Genomic DNA, 19,011 nt, shown 5'->3' with positions numbered 1-19,011 from the left:
CAATAACTTCCCAAAACCTATACCAGCGTGAGCTACGAGATATGCAAAACGATTTCGGTCGTTGTTCGGGTTAGCACCTTGTCTCCTGGCTGCTCCGGTGCTGGGACACTGGAGCCAATAGTCTAGAATTAGAGGGCAGGGAAGTCAGGCGGCTGGGATCCTTTGCTAGGGACTGTCCTGGTTTCAGTTAGGACAGAGTTAATTTTCCTCCTAGTAGCTGTCAGGGTGCTATGTTTTGGATTAGAATGAGAAGAGCGCTGATAACATGCTGATGTTTTAATTGTTGTAGAGCAGTGCTTACACCAAGCCAAGGACTTTTCAGCTTCTCGCTCTGTCCTGCTAGCGAGCAGGCTAGGGATGCAGCAGGAGCTGGGAGGGGACAGACCCAGGACAGCTGACCCAAACTGGCCAAAGGGGTATTCCATACCATCTGACGTCATGCTGAACAATATATAGGGGTGGCTAGCCGGGGTGGGGGGGGGCCGGCTGCTCGGGGATAGGGTGGGCATCGGTCAACGGGTGGTGAGCAATTGCATTGTGCATCACTTATTTCGTACACATTATTAATATTAATACTATTATTATTATTATTATTATTGTTATTATTTTCCCTGTCTTAATAAACTGTCTTTATCTCAACTCACAGACTTCACTTTCCCGTTTCTCTCCCCCATCCCGGAGAGGGAGGGGGGAGGGTGAGCAAACGGCTGTGTGGTGTTTGGCTGCCAGCCGGGCTAAACCACAACAGTCCATTTGGCGCCCAACGTGGGGCCCGAAGGGTTGAGATATCGACAGATTTGACCAGAGTGTGTTAAACTAAAATTGGTATAAGTATTCGACCTGCTTAATAGTTGCTAGTCACAATGCTGATTGCCTTAATCTCAAGTCTGCTGTGCCTGTTTCCCAAATTGAGTTTTATAGCACGTTACTTTCTGTATGTGCTCCCTGTCGTGCTGTTTATCCTTTCCGGGCCCTGGTTTAAGATTGTTATGGTACTGTGTGGTGTAACGATGGCTTATGAAATGATGAGATTTCTGGTCATGACTCTAACCTGGTATTTGTACTCAGCACTGTCGTCGACTCTATACTTCGGAAACCATATCTCAGAAACTATTAGCAATTACACCTATTGCCTTTTTTCATCAGGGAGTCAATCTGTGGAGGGGACAGGGGAAGATATTTTTTCCTACCTGTTCACTCTCCCTTCCTCCTTCACCACCCTCTTATCCCCCGAGCTAGTTACGGTAGCTCTCCAAGATGTTGAATATCCTTGGGATACTCAGACCAGCATGTTCTTGTTGTTATGTCTCCTGAATGCGCTTCAGGTTTTGTTTAAGGTTAAACAACTACTTAGGAATCTCATCCGGAGATCTGTCTTGAGGCGGGATAGTTGCGAGTGGCAGGGAGTGTGGGAGGATATGGGCAGGTTTCTAGAGCAGTGGGCACCGCCAGTGTTTTGGACATTCACCCCTGAACAACTGCAAAATCCTAAAAAACTGGTAGAATGCTTTAAAAAAAGGTGTCATGACTCTGGCAGTTCCAAAGTGACACAAATCACTGTGGCGTGCTGGGGTCTGGCTTGTGCCTATCGAGCTGCAATTGATGCTACTATCAACCTAGTGACAGACCCTGCGGCCGTTCCAGTCCCGGCTCCTGCAGCCATTCCAGCTCCAGCTCCCGCAGTCGGTCCAGCTCCAGCTCCCGCAGCCGTTCCAGCTCCAGGTCCCGCAGCTGTTCCAGCTCCAGCTCCTGCAGCCGTTCCAGCCCCTGCAGCTGCTCCAGCTCCTGCAGCCGCTCCCACTCCTGTGGCTGGGTCAGAGAAACGAACTGTAGCAGTGCAAGTTGTCCCTGCAGAGGGTATTCCAACCCCTGTGGCAGACCCTGTGGCTGGGTCGGAGAAACGAACTGTAGCAGTGCAAGTTGCCCCTGCAGAGGGTATTCCAACCCCTGTGGCAGCTCCTGTGGCTGGGTCAGAGAAGCGAGCTGTAGCAGTGCAAGTTGCCCCTGTAGAAAAGGTGAAAAAATGGTATAGAGACTCAGGTCGTTTAGAACGCAGAAAGTCTTCTGCTAAGTCTGGGTATGGAGAAGACGAGGCTGGGCCATCAAGTGTGCAGGAGGATGAAGATGAGGATGAGGATGTCGAAAAATCAACAGTAACTACCCGAACCCTATACCAGTGTGAGCTACGAGATGTGCGAAAAGATTTTGGTCGCTGTATAGGTGAGCAGCTTGTCACCTGGCTGCTCCGGTGCTGGGACACTGGAGCCAATGGTGTGGAATTAGAGGGCAGGGAAGCCAAGCGGTTGGGATCCCTTGCTAGAGATGCAAGCATTGACAAAGCAATTGGAGATGGAGCACGATCTCACAGCCTCTGGAGGCGTCTCCTGTTAGCTGTGAAGGAAAGGTATCCCTACAAGGAAGAACTTGTATGTCTACCAGGCAAGTGGACCACCATGGAGAAGGGAATTCAGTACCTGAGGGAATTAGCCGTACGGGAAGTAATTTATAAGGACCTAGACGACGCACAAATATCCACAGATCCAGATGAAGTCCAGTGTACTCGACCCATATGGCGGAAGTTTGTACGGAATGCACCATCATCATGGGCCAGCTCATTGCCAATAATAACCTGGAAAGACGGTGAAGACCCCACAGTGGGTGAAATGGCTAAACAACTCCGGCAGTACGAAGGAAATCTCTCCTCTTCCTTACAGGCCTGCGTCTCGGCTGTGGAGAAACTCTCTGAAGAGTTCCACCAACTTAAAGAGAATTTATCTTCCCCCCCACCTGAACGAACCAGTGGCCACCAACTAAAAGAGAATACTTTGGAGAAACTTTTTGAAGAGGTCCACCAACTTAAAGAGAGTGTATTTTCTTCCCCACCTGTACAAACCAGTGTCTCGGCTATTAGGGGTAAACGTGCATCCGTGCAAAGAAGACAATATGGTGGGTACACACCCCGCGCCACCCTGTGGTTTTACCTATGTGACCATGGAGAGGACATGAGAAAATGGGATGGAAAATCTACTGCGACCCTAGAGGCACGGGTACGTGAGTTGCAAAAGAAAACAATCGGGAGAAAGGGGTTCTCTGAAAAGTTTGCTGCTCCAACTTCCAGCAGGCAGTCCTTTAAACACAGAAACGAAGATTCTGACCAGGACTAGAGGGGCCCTGCCTCCAGCCAGGGGGAGAAAAGGGACAATCGAGTTTATTGGACTGTGTGGATTCGATGGCCTGGCACGTCTGACGCACAGAAGTATAAGGCTTTAGTAGACACCGGTGCACAATGTACTCTAATGCCATCAAGCTGTAAAGGGCCAGAGCCCATCTGTATTTATGGCGTGACAGGGGGATCCCAGCAGTTAACTGTATTGGAAGCTGAAGTGAGTCTAACCGGAAATGAGTGGCAAAAGCACCGTATTGTGACTGGCCCGGATGCTCCGTGCATCCTTGGCATAGACTATCTTAGAAGAGGATATTTCAAGGACCCAAAAGGGTTCCGCTGGGCTTTTGGCATAGCTGCCTTAGAGACAGAGGACATTAAACAGTTGTCTACCTTGCCCGGTCTCTCAGAGGACCCTTCTGTTGTGGGGTTGCTGAGGGTTGAAGAACAGCAAATGCCAATCGCTACCACAACTGTGCACCGGCGGCAATATCGCACCAACCGAGACTCCCTGATTCCCATCCACGAGCTAATTCGTCAACTGGAGAGCCAAGGAGTGATCAGCAAGACCCATTCACCTTTTAATAGTCCCATATGGCCAGTGCGAAAGTCTAATGGTGAGTGGAGACTAACAGTGGACTATCGTGGCCTGAACGAAGTCACGCCACCACTGAGTGCTGCAGTGCCGGACATGCTAGAACTCCAGTACGAACTGGAATCAAAGGCAGCCAAGTGGTATGCCACAATTGATATTGCTAATGCATTTTTCTCCATCCCTCTAGCAGCAGAGTGCAGGCCACAGTTTGCTTTCACTTGGAGGGGAGTCCAATATACTTGGAATCGGCTGCCCCAGGGGTGGAAACATAGCCCTACCATTTGCCATGGACCGATCCAGTCTGCGCTGGAGCAGGGGGAGGCTCCTGAACACCTGCAGTACATCGATGACATCATTGTGTGGGGTGACACTGCAGAGGAAGTTTTCGAGAAAGGGAAGAAAATAGTCCAAATCCTTCTGAAGGCCGGTTTTGCCATAAAACAAAATAAAGTCAAAGGACCTGCACGAGAGACCCAGGTTTTAGGAATAAAATGGCAAGATGGACGTCGTCAAATCCCAATGGATGTGATCAACAAAATAACAGCTATGTCTCCACCAACTAGCAAAAAGGAAACACAAACTTTCCTAGGTGTCGTGGGGTTTTGGAGAATGCATATTCCAAATTACAGTCTGATTGTAAACCCGCTCTACCAAGTAACCCGTAAGAAGAATGCTTTTGAATGGGGCCCTGAGCAACGACAAGCCTTTGAACAAATTAAGCAGGAAATAGTTCATGCAGTAGCCCTTGGGCCAGTCCGAACAGGACCAGATGTAAAGAATGTGCTCTACACCGCAGCCGGGGAGAATGGTCCCACCTGGAGCCTCTGGCAGAAAGAACCTGGGGAAACTTGAGGTCGACCCCTGGGGTTTTGGAGTCGGGGATACAGAGGATCTGAGGCCCGCTATACTCCAACCGAAAAGGAAATATTGGCAGCATATGAGGGAGTTCGATCTGCTTCGGAAGTGGTCGGTACTGAAGCGCAGCTCCTCCTGGCACCCCGACTGCCGGTACTGGGTTGGATGTTCAAAGGAAGGGTCCCCTCTACACATCATGCAACTGATGCTACATGGAGCAAGTGGGTTGCACTGATTACTCAGCGGGCTCGAATAGGAAACCCCAGTCGCCCAGGAATCTTGGAAGTGATTATGGACTAGCCAGAAGGCAAATACTTTGGGATATCATCAGAGGAGGAGGTGGTCCGTGCTGAAGAAGCCCCACTGTACAACAAGCTACCAGAAAATGAGAAGAAATATGCCCTGTTCACTGATGGGTCCTGTCGTATTGTGGGAAAGCATCGGAGATGGAAAGCTGCTGTATGGAGTCCTACAGGACAAGTTGCAGAAGCTGCTGAGGGAGAAGGTGAATCGAGTCAGTTTGCAGAAGTGAAAGCCATTCAGCTGGCCTTAGATATTGCTGAACGAGAAAAGTGGCCAGTTCTCTATCTCTATACTGATTCATGGATGGTAGCAAATGCCCTGTGGGGGTGGTTACAGCAATGGAAGCAGAACAACTGGGAGCGCAGGGGCAAACCCATCTGGGCTGCTGCACTGTGGCAAGATATTGCTGCCCGGGTAGAGAACCTGGTTGTAAAGGTACGCCATGTAGATGCTCAAGTGCCCAAAAATCGGGCTACTGAAGAACATCAAAACAACCAGCAGGTGGATCAGGCTGCTAAGATTGAAGTGGCTCAGGTGGACCTGGACTGGCAACATAAAGGTGAATTATTTATAGCCCGATGGGCCCATGACACCTCAGGCCATCAAGGTAGAGATGCAACATACAGATGGGCTCGTGACCGAGGGGTGGACCTGACCATGGACACTATAGCACAGGTTATTCATGATTGTGAAACATGTGCTGCAATTAAGCAAGCCAAACGGTCAAAGCCTCTTTGGTATGGAGGACGATGGCTGAAATACAAATATGGAGAGGCCTGGCAGATTGATTACATCACACTCCCTCAAACCCGCAACGGCAAGCGCCATGTACTTACAATGGTGGAAGCAACCACCGGATGGCTGGAAACATATCCTGTGCCCCATGCCACCGCCCGGAACACTATCCTGGGCCTTGAAAAGCAAGTCCTATGGCGACATGGCACCCCAGAAAGAATTGAGTCAGACAATGGGACTCATTTCCGAAACAACCTTATAGACACTTGGGCCAAAGAACATGGTATTGAGTGGGTGTATCACATCCCCTATCATGCACCAGCCTCCGGGAAAGTTGAACGATACAATGGACTGTTAAAGACTACACTGAAAGCAATGGGTGCTGGGACATTCAAAAATTGGGATACACATTTGGCAAAGGCCACCTGGTTAGTCAATACTAGAGGATCTGCCAACCGAGCTGGACCTGCCCAGTCAAACCTGTTACGCACTGTAGAAGGGGATAAAGTTCCTGTAGTGCACGTAAGAAACATGCTGGGGAAGACAGTCTGGGCTACTCCTGCCTCAGGAAAAGGCAAACCCATTCGTGGGATTGCTTTTGCTCAGGGACCTGGATGCACTTGGTGGGTAATGCAAAAGAATGGGGAGGTCCGGTGTGTACCTCAAGGGGACCTAATACTGGGTGAGAATAGCCCATGAGTTGAATTGTAGTATGTTAATTATCTTATAATACTGTATGTCATCACTACCATGATTGCTATATATCATAGATGAAAATGGTGATTAATTAGAAGGTATTGGAAAGAGTGTAACCTGAGCATGACATAAATGGTATGGAATAAGGGGTGGATATCTGTCCTGGTTTCAGTTAGGACAGAGTTAATTTTCCTCCTAGTAGCTGGTAGGGTGCTGTGTTTTGGATTAGGATGAGAAGAGCGCTGATAACATGCTGATGTTTTAATTGTTGTAGAGCAGTGCTTACACCAAGCCAAGGACTTTTCAGCTTCTCGCTCTGTCCTGCTAGCGAGCAGACTAGGGGTGCAGCAGGAGCTGGGAGGGGACAGACCCAGGACAGCTGACCCAAACTGGCCAAAGGGGTATTCCATACCATCTGACGTCATGCTGAACAATATATAGGGGTGGCTAGCCGGGGTGGAGGGGGGGGCCGGCTGCTCGGGGATAGGCTGGGCATCGGTCAACGGGTGGTGAGCAATTGCATTGTTCATCACTTATTTCATACACGTTATTATTATTAATATTATTATTATTATTATTATTATTATTTTCCTGTCTTAATAAACTGTCTTTATCTCAACTCACAGACTTCACTTTCCCGTTTCTCTCCCCCATCCCAGAGAGGGAGGGGGGAGGGTGAGCGAATGGCTGTGTGGTGTTTAGCTGCCAGCCGGGCTAAACCACAACACCTAGATACTTACCCATATCCTCCAGCACACCCTGCCACTCATTACTATCCTGCCTCGGGGCAGATCCCTGGATAGTATTCTTAAATAGTTGTTTAACCTTAACCTTTAACCTAAGATGCCTAAGAAAGCTTGTTTCCTTTTTGCAATTTGCTGGAGACATAGCCATTATTTTGTTGATCACATCCATTGGGATCTAACGACATCCATTTGTATTGGTTTTAGGTTACAAGGTTTTGGTAGCAGGAGGGCTGCAGGGGTGGCCTCTGTGAGAAGAGTCCAGAAGCTGACACATGATAGAAAAGTACCAGTTCCAGCTGGCTCCAAAAGGGACCCGCCGCTGGCCCGAACTGTGCAATAAACGATGTTGTGCCTCTGGAACAGCGTATTTAAGAAAGAGAAAAAAATGCTGCACAACAGCAGCTGGGAGAGAGAGGAGTGAGAAACAGCCCTGCAGACACCAAGGTCAGTGCAGAAGGAGGGCAGGAGGTGCTCCAGGCACCGGAGCTGAAGTTCCCCTGCAGCCCATGGAGAGGACCATGGTGGAGCACGTTGTCCCCCTGCAGCCCATGGTGTACCATGATGGAGCAGATATCCACACTGCAGCCCGTGGAGGAGCCCACAATGGAGCAGATGGATCTGACCTGAAGGAGGTTGCAGCCCATAGAGAGCCCCTGCCGGAGCAGACTCTGGACCAGACCTGTAGCCCACCCAGGAACAGGTGATCTGGCAGGAGCTGCCACCCGTGCGGGACCCATGTTGGAGCGGTTCTTGAAGAGCTGCTGCCTATGGGAAGCCCACATGTGATCAGTTCAGGAAGGACAGCATCCTGTGGGAGGGACCCCACATTGGAGCAGGAGAAGAGAGTGACCATGAAGAAGTGGCTGAGATAAAGCGTTATGGACTGACAGTAATCCCCATTGCCCGTTCCCCTGAGCTGCTTGGGGGGAGGACGTAGAAGAGGGTGGATGGGGATAAGGTTTTTTTAGTTTGCTTGTTTGATATCAGTTGTGGCATACCACTTTGGTGCATTTTCCAGTTCTTATTGAAGTTTTAGCATGTCTGTCACTGTAGTACTCAGTAGTGGCATGTCTTCATTCAGGCCACGATAGTCCACTGTTAGCCTTCTCTCTCCATTAGACTTTCACACTGGTCATATGGGACTATTAAAGGTTGAGCGAGTCTTGCTGATCACTCCTTGGATCTCCAGTTGACGAATCAGCTTATGGATGGGGAATCAGGGAGTCTCTGTTGGTGCAATATTGTCACCGGTGTACTGTCATGGTAGCAACTGGCACCTGCTGTTCTTCGACCCTCAGCAACCCCACAGCAGAAGGGTCCTGCAAGAGACTGGGCAAGGCAGACACCTGTTTAATGTCCTCCATCTCCAAGGCAGCTATGCCAAAAGCCCACTGGTACCCTTTGGATCTTTGAAATAACCTTTCCCCAGATGCCAAGGATGCATAGAGCCTCCGAGCCAGTCACAATGGGGTGCTTTTGCCATTCATTCCCAGTTAGACTCACTTCAGTCTCCAATACTTAACTGTTGAGATCTCCCTGTCATTTATGAAATACAAATGGGTTCTGGCCCTTTATAGCTTGATGACATTACAGTACACTGTGCACCGGTGTCTACTAAAGCCTTATACTTCTGTGGGTCTGATGTGCCAGGATGTCAAATCCACACAGTCCAATAAATCCAGCTGTCCCTTTCTTGCACCTTGCAGGAGGCAGGACCCCTCTAGTCCTCGTCATAGTATTCATTACTCTGGGGGACTGCCTGATGGAGTCTGGAGCAGCAATTTTCCCAGAAGACCCCCCCTTTTTTGATGGCTTTTCCTTGCAACTCACGTACCCGTGCCTCTAGGGTCAAGGTAGATTTTCCATCCCATTTCCTCATGTCCTCTCCATGGTCACATAGGTAAAACCACAGGGTGGCACATGGTATGTACCCACTATATCCCCTTTCTTGAGCAGAGGGACACTTACCCTTGATAGCTGAGATATTGGTTCGTACAGTTTGGGAGGAAGATATATTCTCTTTAAGTTGGTGGACCTCTTGAGAAAGCTTCTCCACAGCTGAGACACAGATCTGTAGGGAACAAGAGAGACTTTCTTTGTACTGCCGGAGTTGTTTAGCCACTTCATCCACCGTGGATTCCTCTCAGTTTCTCCAGGTCATTACTGCCAATGATTTGGCATACGATGATGGTGCGCTCCGTACAAACTTTATCGCGTACACTTGACTTCATCTGAAACTTTGCATCTCTGGTCGTTGTCTAGGTCATCATAAATCACCTCCAGCACACCTAATTCCTTTAGGTAATGGATACCTCTGTCCATGGTGTTCCACTTGTTGGGCTGACATGCAACATCTTCATTGAAGGGATACCTTTCCTTCACGCATGACAGGAGTCGCCTCCAGAGAGTGAAGACTTGTGCCCCTTTTCCCACCATTTTCTCAGTGCCCTCTTCCCTAGCGAGGGACCCCAGCTGCCTGGCTTCCCTGCCCTCTAATTCCAGGCTATTGGCCTCGTTACCCCAGCATCAGACCAGGTTCCTCATGGTCTTTCCAGGTCATTACTGCCAATGAACTAGCATATGCTGATGGTGCACTCCGTACAAACTTCCGCCACATGGGTCGTGTACACTTGACTTCATCTGGAACTGTGGATATCTTTTTGTTGTCTAGGTCCCTATAAATCACCTCCCGTATGGCTAATTCCACTGGGTACTGGATTCCCCTCTCCATAGTGGTCCATTTGCCTGGTTGACATACAAGATCTTCCTTGAAGGGATACCTTTCCTTCACACCTGACAGGAGACACCTCCAGAGGCTGAAGCCTGGTGCTCCATCTCCAATTTCTTTGTCAATGCCTGCGTCCCTGTTGTGGTTTAGCCCGGCTGGCAGCTAAACACCACACAGCCGTTCGCTCACCCTCCCCCCTCCCTCTCCGGGATGGGGGAGAGAAACGGGAAAGTGAAGTCTGTGAGTTGAGATAAAGACAGTTTATTAAGACAGGGAAAATAATAACAATAATAATAATAATAATAGTATTAATAGTAATAATGTGTACGAAATAAGTGATGCACAATGCAATTGCTCACCACCCGTTGACCGATGCCCAGCCTATCCCCGAGCAGCCGGCCCCCCCCCTCCACCCCGGCTAGCCACCCCTATATATTGTTCAGCATGACGTCAGATGGTATGGAATACCCCTTTGGCCAGTTTGGGTCAGCTGTCCTGGGTCTGTCCCCTCCCAGCTCCTGCTGCATCCCTAGCCTGCTCGCTAGCAGGACAGAGCGAGAAGCTGAAAAGTCCTTGGCTTGGTGTAAGCACTGCTCTACAACAATTAAAACATCAGCATGTTATCAGCGCTCTTCTCATCCTAATCCAAAACATAGCACCCTGCCAGCTACTAGGAGGAAAATTAACTCTGTCCTAGCTGAAACCAGGACACTAGGACAGTGGGCACCTCCAGTATTTTAAAACGTCACCCGTTAACAAGTGCTGAGTCCTGAAAAACTAGTAAAATGTTTGGAGAAAGTATGCTGTCACACTCTAGAATGCAATTCCAGAGAGACACAAATCACTGCAGCATGCTGGGGCCTGACCCATGCCTACTGAGCCTTGTTCTACACTGTTCATCAACCTCAAGGGGAAGAGCAGGTCTCTGGATCTGACAAGAAAGCGACAGGCCCTGTGTCCATCCCAATCCCTACGACAGGCACTGCAGCTAGACCAGTGCTGGTATCAGTTGTTGCTATACACAAGAAGAAACAATGGATGCAAAAGTCAGATTGTTTAGTAAGGGAGGAAACTCCTACTGAGAAGGGGAAGGAGGAAGAAGATGAAAAGGCAGGTTATTCTGAAGCAGGGCCATCAAGGGAACAGGAGGAGTAAGAGGAATATCTCATAAACACTGCAGTTACCACCTGATCCTTATATCCCAGAATGAGCTGCAAGATATGTGAAAAGATTTCAGAAGTAGTGGGGTCGATTTCAGCTGAAAACAGGGCCAGTAACCTCAAATTAGGGATTCCAAGCAGCTGGGATCCCTCTCTAGGGGAGGGGGCATTGAGAAAATGATGGGAAAAGAGGCACGAGCCCTCAGCCTCTAGAGGCGACTCTTGTCATGCGTGAAGGAAAGGTATCCCTTCAAGGAAGATATTATATGTCAGCCAGGCAAGCGGACTACTGTGGAGAGTGGTGTCCAGTACCTGAGGGAATTAGCTGTGCTGGAGGTGATTTAAGATGACCTAGACAATGTAAGAATTAAAGTTGTGTTTTTGCAGTGGAAAATTCCACTAACCTTGCATATTTAAAAGTGATTGCGCAGACATAACAGTGGGGGGAATGTTAAGCGGATAAGGGGACAGTGGAAGGTCCTACTGTCCCAAAATAAGGAGGATGGCTAAGAAAAACGTGGATTGTTACCTCAGACCCCACCGTTGGAAGTCCCGATCCATCCGTGCCAAGCAGGAGATTGGGTTCTGATATGAACATGGAGGGAACTGAAGTTACCTGAATGGGACAGACCATTCCAAGTACTCCTGACTGCTGAGATGAACAGGTGAGAAAGGGTGGACTCATTACACCCAGGTGAAGGCATCAGTTGACCCTGAGACGCTCACCTGAACATGAGCCGGCAGTGTGGCCAGGTGGCCAAGAAGGCCAACGGCATCCTGGATTGTATCAGGAATAGTGTAGCCAGCAGGACCAGGGAGGTGATCGTCCACCTGTACTCTGGTCTGGTGAGGCCACACCTTGAGTACTTTGTTCAGTTTTGGGCCCCTCAGTACAAGAAGGACATTGAGGCCCTGGAGCATGTCCAGAGAAGGCTACGAAGCTGGTGAAGGTACTGGAACACAAGTCCTATGAGGAGCGGCTGAAGGAACTGTTTTTTTTTTTTTTTTAGTCTGGAGAAGAGGAGGCTCAGGGGAGACCTTATTGCTCTCTACTACTACCTGAAAGGAAGTTGTGGGGAGCTGGGGATCGGCCTCTTCTCACAGATAACCAACGATAGGACTAGAGGAAATGGCCTCAAGTTGCACCAGGGGAGGTTTAGTTTGGAAATTAGGAGCCATTTCTTCTCGGAAAGAGTAGTCAGGCATTGGAATGGGTTGCCCAGGGAGGTGGTGGAGTCGCCATCCCTGGGGGTGTTCAAGGAATGGTTGGACATGGTGCTTAGGTGCATGATTTAGTGTGTGACATTGGTAGTAGGGTGATGGTTGGACCAGATGATCTCGGAGGTCTTTTCCAACCTTAATGATTCTATGATTCTATAGGAGAACCATTACAATTAAAAATTAGGAGGAGGTGTGAATCATGGTTGTAAACTAACCTTTAACTTCTCCTTAGGAAAAAATAATGAATATCACATGTAATTGGGGAAAAGAGTCAGATTACACAGAATTAGAGTGTCCCCAGGGGATTCTGGTTTTTATATTAGTATGTATATCATTCTTCGTAGTGATGGTGATTTGGAAACCCAGAATTTGAAGACAAGCTGGGGGGGGGGGGGTACATAATCGCCACCAGAAGTGTGGTGCTGATTGGGAAAAACCTTAAAGTATAGAGAATGGGCACTGAGATACGTAAGGAAAACCCTAATTTCAGGACTAGACTTAATCAGTATTGCCGGTTTTGGTGAACTGGGCGATGGCCTTATGGCCCAGTAAAGGGATATGAAAATTTTTATGAAGAAATCCCCCCCAGGAGCTTTTGCTTCTTTGTAGCCTTCATGTTCTTGAATCATTAAAGATAATGTATTCCAAACTTATACTAGTAATACCTGCCCTCTATGGATTGGTGATAGGATGGGGAGAAAGTCAGCATCTTCAATGAATCCAGAACATTTCTCGAGTCTCGCCAGGAGAGCTGGGCAATCACCAACTGCATGAATTTTAACAAGAGCAAGTGCCGTGTCCTGCACCTGCACCAGGTCCTGTTGGGACGGGGCAAACCTGGCTATACGTACAGACTGGGCGACGAGACGCTGGAGAGCAGCCCCGCAGAAAGGGATCTGGGGGTTGTGGTTGATAGCAAGCTGAATATGAGCCAGCAGTGTGCCCTGGCAGCCAGGAGGGCCAACCGTATCCTGGGATGCATCAAGCACGGCATCGCTAGTCGGTCGAGGGAAGTGATTGTCCCGCTCTACTCTGCGCTGGTGCAGCCTCACCTCGAGTACTGTGTGCAGTTTTGGGCACCACAGTACAAAAAGAGTGTGAAACTATTGGAGAGTGTCCATAGAAGGGCTACAAAGATGGTGAAGGGCCTAGAGGGGAAGACGTATGAGGAGCGGCTGAGGTCACTTGGCCTGTTCAGCCTGGAAAAGAGGAGGCTGAGGGGAGACCTCATCGCAGTCTACAGCTTCCTCGCGAGGGGGAGTAGAGGGGCAGGTGCCGATCTTTTCTCTTTAGTAACCAGTGATAGAACCCGAGGGAATGGAGTCAAGCCGCGACAGGGGAGGTTCAGGCTGGATTTCAGGAAGAGGTTCTTCACTGAGAGGGTTGTCACACACTGGAACAGGCTCCCCAGGGACGTAGTCACGGCACCAAGCCTGTTGGAGTTTAAGAAGTATTTGGACTGTGCTCCTAGTCATATGGTCTGAATTTTTGGGTAGACCTGTGTGGTGCCAGGATTTGGACTCGATGATCCTTATGGGTCCCTTCCAACTCAGGATATTCTATGATTCTATGAAAATAACTGTTGGATTTGCAAACAGATGCCATAGGAATACTAAAAAGGCCTTGTCTCTGCGATCCTGTTACCAGCAGCAACCGTCTCTGGATTCTCTGGATCTCTAAAAGCGACGGATTATGCCCAGCCATGGAAGAGAATAGATTTTGAAGTTGAGCTTCCTACACGTAATCCTGGTTACAATATAACTTGTTATCAAAGGTGTCTTTTAAAGAATACTGATGGAGATTCAGAGGGCAGTAATACTGAACCTGGGTGTGGAAATGTTACCCGTGACGTAGGAAATTATTCATATTGTTCCGAATGTGGTAATTACAGGAGTGCTAATATATATAATGCACACCAAAAAACGCGCAGGAATCATTTGGTAACTGGATGACCAGTCCCAAACTGCAAAGGGTGGTATTGGCTATGTGGTAATAGGGCCAGGTAAGTGTTGCCCCTAGGATGGAAAGGAGCTTGTTCCCTGGGGGCAATAAGTCTGAACATAGCCATTATTGAGGATATGCAAAGCCAAAGCACAGGCCTCCTTGAGACCCACCTATGCAGAATCAAGAGGACTTCAATTAATCCTCTAGTGGAGAGAGGAACGGCATTTCACAAGTTCCTGAGGTGGTTTATCCCTTGGTTAGGGGTGAATGAATTAGAAAATCTATTGTGAATATCTCATCTGTAGTCAAAGAATTAGAAAATAGCACTCTAGATGCGATCCAGGCACTGCAAGAGGAGGTAACAAGTCTGTCAAAGATGGTATTCCAGAATCTACTGGTAATGGATTTATTACTGGCCTTGCAAGGAGGGGTTCGCACTATAATTAATGCCAGCTGCTGTATGTATGTAGACCAAACGGGGCGAACTGAGACTGATCTCAGAAATATTTGGGAGAAAACCAAGATCTTACATGAGGTGGCCCAAGACGACACTTCGTGGGGATTTAGAGACATTTGGGAAAAAATTGACCTCATGGTTGCCTGGATGGGATTGGCTCAAGCAACTCTTTGTTAGTATTCTAGTAATAATAGTACTGTGTATTTTGATCTGCTTGCTTATTCCTTGTATTATTCCTTGTATGACGTATCAAAAATATATGTTCTTGGCAGAGACTGTCATCTCCCATGACATCCGAAGAAAAATATTGTGTCCTAATGTTGGAAAAACTCGAGAGTGGGGGATGTGAAGAGGTTCAGAACCAACAATAGGAGTAAGAAAAGACGAAGGGGGAACTGTAAGAATTAAAGTTATGGTTTTGCAGTGGAAAATTCCACTAACCTTGCATATTTAAAAGTGATTGCGCAGGCATAACAGTGGGGGGAATGTTAAGCGGATAAGGGGACAATGGAAGGTCCTACTGTCCCAAAATAAGGAGGATGGCTAAGAAAAACAAGACAAGCAGTTGTGGAATCAGCAAGAACAAGAAGCTACAAAATCACGGACCCCTCTGGTTCCAAAAGAGAAAAGGAGAAATGAAAAGTTGGTCATATAAAACTGTACATACAGGGCATAGTAACAAGCGTCGGGTAGGTTGTGAACCTGTAGTACTCAGCCAGTGAGGAATCAAGCATCGGGTAATAGGGGATATAGGGCTATGATACACTTCTGCTGCACACTCCTCCTTGCAGGACACCTGCCATTGCAATTGTGAATAAATCAGCTTCACAAGAGACCCTGTCTTAGAAAATTATTGGGATATTTCTCACAACAATGAACAATGATCCCAGAGACCCAGATGAAGTCAAGTGCACACAACAGAAATTTGTATGGAGTGCGCTGTTGTTGTATGCCAATTCATTGGCAGTAATGACCTGGGAAGACGTAGAAGAGCCCACGGTGGATGAACTGGCTGGCCAACTCTGGCAGTACGAAGAATGTTTCTGTTCCTCCTTATGGGTCCTGTGTCTCAGCTGTGGAGAGTCTTTCTCAAGAAGTCCACCAACTCAAACCGAATGCTGTGCAGAAACTGTCCTGGGAGTTCAAGCAATTCAAAGAGGATACGTCCTACTCCCTACCTGTCCTATTAAACTGTCTTTAAACTGTCTGGGGGGAATGAACGAATGACTCTGTGGTGCTTATCTTCCTGCTGGGTTAAACCGCAACAGTGCCCCACATTGGGCACTAGAAAGGACTGTTGCGGTTTAACCCCAGCAGGTAGCTAAGTACCTCACAGCCGCTCACTTGCTCTCCCCAGGTGGGACTGGGGAGAAAACTGGAAAGTTAAAAGTGTCATAACTTGAGATAAAGACAGTTTACTGAGTAAAGCAAAAGCCGCACGCGCAAGCAAAGCAAAACAAGGAATTAATTTGCTACTTCCCATCAGCAGGAAAATCCAGGAAAGCAGGGCTCATCGCGCGTAATGGTTTCTTGGGAAGACAAACGCCATCGCTCTGATCTTCCCTCCCTTTGGAATATCCCTTTGGCCAGGTGGGTCACCTGTCCTGGCTGTCCTCTTGCAGCTTCTTGTGCAATCCCACAGCCTCCTCGCTGGCAGGACAGCATAAGAAGCTGAAAAGTCCTTGACTCTGTGTAAGCACTGCTCTGCAACAACTAAAACATCAATGTGTTATCAGCATTATTCTCATCCTAAATCCAAAACACAGCACCATACCCGCTACTAGGAAGATAATGAACTCTATCCCAGCCAAAACCAGGACAAGCTCTTGAACGACAAGAGTTGAAATCCTAATCTTCACAGAGTTTTCTCTTCTCTTTTCCATGTTTAATACATGTGGTTTTACGTGGCAAGCTTTTGGTAGCAGGGGGCTACAAGGGTGGCTTTTGTGAGAAGAATCCAGAAGCTGCCCCATGTTAGATAAGGGTCAGTTTCAGCTGGCCCCAAAAGGGACCCAAGTGATGGTTTCGGTGACCTCATGTCAGTATCCACCCACGAGCCAACCACCCCATGCCCAAGAACCACATGCCGCTCCCAAAACATGAGCTGACCGTCCTGGGACAGTTCATGTATACATTGCTTCCACTGGACACCTGTTTAAGCATGAAACCCATCTTGGTCTTTATCTACCTGTCATTGTCTAGGTCTCCTCCACCTTGCATCTTCTGGAGAAACTGACTGCTCATGGCTTGGACAGTTGTAGAGTTCACTGGGTAAAAGAATGGCTGGACAGCCAGGCTCAAAGAGTCATAGTGAATGGAATTCAATCCAGTTCGCAGCCGGTCACCAGTGGTGTTCCCCAGGGCTCAGCATTGGGGACAGTTTGTTTAAAATTTTTATCAGTGATCTGAATGAGGTGATCAAGTGCACCCTCAGTAAATTTGGAGATTATACCAAGTTGGACAGGACTGTCAATCTGCTTGAGGGTAAGAAGGCTTTGCAGAGGGATCTGGACAGGCTAGATTGATGGGCTGAGTCCAATTGCATGACATTCAACAAGGCTAAATGCTGGGTGCTGCACTTGTGTCACAACAACCCAATCCAGTGATATAGGCTCATGGAAGAGTGGATGGAAAGTTGCCCAGCAGAAAAGGGGGTGCTGGTCGACAGACAGCTGAACATGAGCCAGCAGTGTGACCAGGCGGCCAAGAAGGCCAATGGCCTCCTGACTAGGGAAGTGATTGTCCCTCTGTACGTGGCACTGGTGAGACTGCACCTTGAGTACTGTGTTCAGTTTTGGGCCCCTCACTACAAGAAGGGTATACTGGATTTCCGTGGCAAGGGTTTGGTAGCGGGGGAGGGGCTGCAGGGGTGGCCTCTGTGAGAAGAGTCCAGAAGCTGCCCCATGTTAGATAAGAGCCAGTTCCAGCCAGCTCCAAAAGGGACCTGCCGCTGGCCAGAGCTGAGACAACGAGCAATGCTGGTTGCGCCTCTGTGAGAGCATATTTAAGAAAGGGAAAAACTGCTGTGCAACAGCAGCTGGGGGAGAGAGGAGTGAGAAACAGCCCTGCAGACACCAAGGTCAGTGCAGAAGGAGGGCAGGAGGTGCTCCGGGTGCTGGAGCAGAAGTTCCCCTGCGGCCCGTGGAGAGGACCATGGTGGAGCAGGTTGTGCCCCCTGCAGCCCATGGTGTATCACGGCGGAACAGATTTCCACGCTGTAGCCTATGGAGGAGCTCACGGTGGAACAGGTGGATCTGACCTGAAGGAGGCCGCAGCCTGTGGAGAAACCCTGCCGGAACAGACTCTGGGCCAGACCTGTAGTCCGTGGAGAGGAGCCCACGCAGGAGCAGGTGACCTGGCAGGAGCTGCCGCTCGTGGGGAACCCATGCTGGAGCAGTTTGCTCCTGAAGGATGGACCCCATGGTACGGACCCATATTGGAGCAGTTATTGAAGAGCTGCTGATCAGATCGGGAGCGACTGCATCCCGTGGGAGGGGCCCTGTGTTGGAGCAGGGAAGAGAGAGATCGTAAAGGAGTGGCGGAGACGAAGTGTTATGGACAGACTGCAACCCCCTATTTCCCGTTCCCCTGTGCCACTCGGTTGAGGACATAGAAGAGGGTGGATGGGAGGAAGGTGTTTTTAGTTTGCTTTTAGTTTCTCACTGCTCTGGCCTGTTTGTAATAGGTAATAAATTATTTTAATCTCCCTATGCCAAGTTTGTTTTGTCCGTGACAATAATTGTTGATTGATCTCGCTGTCCTTATCTCAACCCTTGAGCCCTTTCCATCATATTTTCTCCCCCTTTTTCTTTGAGGAGGGGGAGTGAGAGAGCCATTGCAGTGGAGTTCAGCTGCCCAGCAGAATAAAACCACTACAAAGGGCTCTGAGTTGCTCGAGCACGTGCAGAGCAACAAAGCTAGTGAAGGGACTAGAAAACAAGAGTTATGAGGAGCGGCTGAGAGAACTGGGGCTGTTTTAGTCTGGAGAAAAGGAGGCTGAGGGAAGACCTCATTGCCCTCTACAACTACCTGGAAGCAGGTTGCAGCGAGGATGGCGTCAATCTCTTTTTTTCAGGTGACAAGAGATGGGATGCGAGGAAATGGCCTCAAGTTGCACCAGGGGAGGTTTAGATCAGATGTCAGGAAGAATTTCTTCACAGTGAGGGTGGTCAAGCATTGGAACGGGCTGCCCAGGGAAGTGGTGGAGTGCCCATCCCTGGAGATATAAAAGAGATGTGTGGACGTGGCACTAAGGGACATGGTTTAATGATGGGACTTGGTAAGTCAGGTTGATGGTTGGATTTGGTGATCTTGAAGGTCTTTGCCAACCTAGATGATTCTGTGATTCTTTTCTCCTTTTCTGAAACGCCCAATCCCCAAATCAACCCAAGTTGTCTCATCCACCCAT

At 48.7% G+C, this 19,011-nt stretch overlaps 1 protein-coding gene across 4 annotated transcripts in view; it reads left to right on the top strand.

Annotated features, from left to right (window-relative positions):
• The window catches only part of LOC121062421 (kinesin-like protein KIF2A), a 118,497-nt gene that overhangs the window by 10,548 nt on the left and 88,938 nt on the right, over window positions 1-19,011 (top strand). The window contains exon 1 of one of the 4 annotated variants that reach the window (XM_040542411.1): window positions 7,670-7,793. The exons of the other annotated variants lie outside the window; for them this stretch is intronic. The gene's annotated coding sequence lies outside the window, so the exon portion shown is untranslated. Of the gene's footprint in view, window positions 1-7,669; window positions 7,794-19,011 lie in introns of those variants that run through there. 4 annotated transcript variants of the gene reach the window in all.

The sequence above is a fragment of the Cygnus olor genome, chromosome W, assembly GCF_009769625.2.
Source record: "Cygnus olor isolate bCygOlo1 chromosome W, bCygOlo1.pri.v2, whole genome shotgun sequence".
Lineage (NCBI taxonomy): Eukaryota > Metazoa > Chordata > Aves > Anseriformes > Anatidae > Cygnus > Cygnus olor.
The sequence above is the reverse complement of the archived record's forward strand: the minus strand, read 5'-3'. Positions and strand labels throughout refer to the sequence as shown.